Genomic DNA, 4005 nt, shown 5'->3' on the forward strand with positions numbered 1-4005 from the left:
GATAATAATCCTTATAACAACTTGATGAAGTACGTATAATCATCTCCACTTTATGGTTGAGGTAATTGAAGCATTGAGAGACCCACGTGGAGCCTCTGTTCTAGTGCAGAAGGTGGGTAACACATAAGCAGGTAGAATAGGTAGTTTCAGACTGTGATAAGAACCATGAAGGGAATAAATGGACGTGGTGGTGCCTGGGAACCAGTTGGTAGGAGCTCTTTAAGATGGGTGGTCAAGGAACCTCTCCTCCTGGAAGGGGGTTGGGTGGCAGTGTACCTAATGAAAAAGATCCAGCTTTGAAAACACCTGGGAAAATTGGTGGCATACAAAGGTCCTGAGACAGGCTGGGGCCTGGCCTCTTGGAGGCCCAGCAAGTGGCTACCTGGCCGTGTAGCTAGTGAGAGAAAGGCAAGGCCAAGATCATATAGGGCCTTGGGGCCATGGAAGGATAATTGGATTTTATTCTATGTGGCAGTTAAAGCGTTTTGAGCAGGAGAATGATGTTGCTTTTTTTCTGCAGGAACAACTCTGGCTGTCTCTGAGAGGGTTGGAGGTAGAAAGAGGAGCCTCAGGGAAACTTGTTGAAGGGGACTTTTCTTTCTTCTTTCCTCTTCTTATTATTCTCTTTTCTCTTTCTTTCCTCTTTTTCTTTTCTTTCTTTTCTTTCTTTCTTTCTTTCTTTCTTTCTTTCTTGTTTTGTTTTTTTTGTTTTAACTTTACGAGAGAGAGAGAGAGAGAGAGAACGAACGAACGAGAACACAAGCCAGGGAGGGGCAGAGAGAGAGGGAGAGAGAGAACCCCAAGCAGGCTCCACAGGGTCAGGGCTCGAACCTACAAACCGTGAGATCATGCCCTGAGCCGAAACCAAAAGTGGGATGCTTACTGAATTGAGCCAGAAGGGGTACTTTTAAAATCGTGGATCAAGATTTATTAGTAAATGGCGCCTGGCTGGCTCAGTCTGTGGAGCATGTGGCTTTTGATCTCTTCGTGGTTAGTTGGAGCCCCATGTTGGGCATAGAGATTACTTTAAAAAAAATTTATTAGGAGGATGTAAACACCTTAGAGGATTGTTACCAGTATGTTTAATTTTAATGGGTGAGGGTAGAAAACACCACTGCCCCACGTATAGTAGGGGCAGTTATGGGTGTGTGAAGCCTTGGTTTAGTTACATAATTTGTGTATGTTCTGGGTCATGTATATGAAATGGATTTCTTACTAGAGGTTTTAAGCTGAAAACTTGGAGAGCCACCACATTGGATGCTGTTGGCTGGGAGGCTGAAAGGAAGTGAGAACCCTGCGTCGCCCTGGTCACTGTACCGTGGGAGGGGGAGGAGCGCCAGCTCCAGGTCGGTCAGCCTCCCTGAGCTCCCCAGGGACCAGGGGAGAGGCCAGCAGAGCACAGCTAGGGAGCCCAGCAACAGCCGAGAAAGCCGGTTTCTCAGGAATGATTACGTCAGGGGAACCTCCCAGGCTACGCCTCTTGTACGTGTGACCCGTTCCACTCAGGTGGAAGTTCTCAGTCTCTGTTGTCCACAGAACCAGCTCAGAGGAGCGAGGTGCTTGACATACATCGGCGGCACTTGGCAACCAGCGCAGATGGGCAGGAGCGGGCACCTAAAACTGTCGGTTTGGGGCTTCTGGTTTGCATCTAGGCCTCCAGCCAGAACTGTTGAGGTAGCCGGCTTCCCCTGGCCTGCTTCTTGTCCCCTCAAGTCTTCCTCCACTCAGAAACCTGTGGTAGCTCCCCATTAAGTAGCCTTCCTGTGGTTCGTTTATTCAGAAAGCAGGTATGTAGGGAGTGCCTGCTGTGGGCTCAGGGGGATACAGCAAGGGACAGAATGGAGCAGAGCCTCTGCCTTCATGTAATTTGTGGCCTAGTGGCAGTGGGGGTGGGGACAGGTGATAAATACAGAGCTATAAACTGTCAGGTGGCCATGTGTGCATCAGAGCAGGGACGGGAGTTGGAGGGGGTGTTGCACTTTTGGATAGGGTGGACAGAGAAAGTCTCAGCGGTGAGGTGACATTTGAGCAAAAACCTGGAAGAGGTGAGGGAGGGAGCCATGAGGCTCCCAGGGTAGAACTGTTCCCAAGGCCTGAGGTTGGGGAAGAGGGAGGAAGGGAGCCCGGGGGAGGCGAGGTCTGAGAGGGAAAGGGGCCGTGGTGTCAACAGGTGCGTCATAAAGACTTGAGCTTCTGCCCTGAGTGGGACAGGAGGCCTTCAAGGTAGAAGCGTGACAGGCTCCGACATGACTTTCAGAAGGATCACTGGCACCGGCTGTGGGGATGGGCAAAGATCATAGCGTCTCAGGTGGGGCAGGGAGAGCATTTATTTAGGCCATTGCTGTCATGCAGGCAGACATTGGAGCTGTCTGGACTGGGGAGGTAGCAGTGGGGTGCCCAGACCCCAGACCTACCTTAAAGGTAGAGCTGACCGGAGTTGTTGATGTGGGGTGATGGAACAGAGGCCTCAGGATGAGGCTGAGTTTAGAACGTGTATCTGGAATGCATGAGATGATTTCAGGTGGTGCAGCTCAGCCATTGAATCCCACTCCTGGTGAAGGTATTACGCCCTTTTAAGTTTATTTTGAGAGAGAGAGAGCAGGTGAGAGCAAGTGCAGGAAGGCAGAGAGAATCCCAAGCAGGCTCCATGTGACTCAGGTCTCGACCTCACAAACTGGGGAGATCATGACCTGAGCCAAAATCAAGACTCGGATGCTTAACCAACTGAGCCACCCAGGCTCCCTGATGCCCTTTAAATATTGACTAGCTCAGTTAAGAGGATGAGACAAAAATGGTGATGGTCTTACCCAGAACTAGGGGGCTGGGGGCCGCTGGGATTCTGAAGGGACCCACGTGGGAATATGAAGGTTTAGCCCAGCCAAATTACTCCCCCTCTGCCGTGGAGACCTACAGCCTTTCCTCTCCAGTTGCTTGAGGTGATTCCGGTCACCTGGAATCCCTCCTCCAAATCCTTCTATCCTTCAGGGCGCAGCCCAAATGCCAACCCCCCCCCTTCTCCCCGGCAGGAAGGCCCTTCCCTTCCCTCTGAGTGAGCTCCCCTACCTGTAGTTGTTACCTGGAGTCACATGGCCTGGCTTTGAAGTCCAGTGCATCCTCTTGTTCTGTGGCTTGGCTAATACACGCAAAGCGTCCCTGAGTTCCAGTTTCCCATTAGAAAATGGGGACAGTCAAGCCATCTTTTTTGCGGGGTTGTTGTGTTGAATACATTAAAGTGTGTGAAGAGAGTCATTTTGTGTCACACAAAACGGGAAAAAATCATCTCACGCGGGGTTAGGCTTAAAGTTCACTTGAAAGTCAAATATCAGGGGTGCCTGGGTGGTGCAGTCGGTTAAGCGTCCGACTTCAGCCAGGTCACGATCTCGCGGTCCGTGAGTTCGAGCCCCGCGTCGGGCTCTGGGCTGATGGCTCAGAGCCTGGAGCCTGTTTCCCATTCTGTGTCTCCCTCTCTCTCTGCCCCTCCCCCGTTCATGCTGTGTCTCTCTCTCTCTGGCCCAAAAAATAATAAACGTTGAGAAAAAAAAAAAAAAAAGTCAAATATCAGACTCAGAGTCATTCTGGAAAGCCTTGGGACTGCCTGCTCTTCCTGTTGGACGTCAGACTCGTCTTTAATGCTTCCATCGTGGCCCCAAACTAGTGCTCGGGTGTTTTCATCATGGCTGTGGACCAGCCAACTCCATCTTCCTGCCTGGCAGTGAACTCTACTTTGGGAGTGGTCAAAAACCCCTTAAAACTGGTCATTTATTCTTCCCTGTGGGTGCAGACGACATGTGCTGCCTCGGGTCCACCTGTTTGCACCTTGGGTTTAGTGGTTTCTTCTTTTTGTTTGCATTGGCCGTCCATTGTTGACTCCAGAAAAGATGTTGAAAGAGGGTCAGTTGCTGTGTCTCAGGCTCTTCCCTCCCAGAGCAGGGCCTGTTGCAGCATGGGCAACCTGAGTGTTGGCTGAACGACTGACTCAGGCCTCTTGCTCTCCCTTGCAGGTTG

Source organism: Lynx canadensis, chromosome E3 (assembly GCF_007474595.2).
Source record: "Lynx canadensis isolate LIC74 chromosome E3, mLynCan4.pri.v2, whole genome shotgun sequence".
Classification (NCBI taxonomy): Eukaryota; Metazoa; Chordata; class Mammalia; order Carnivora; family Felidae; genus Lynx; species Lynx canadensis.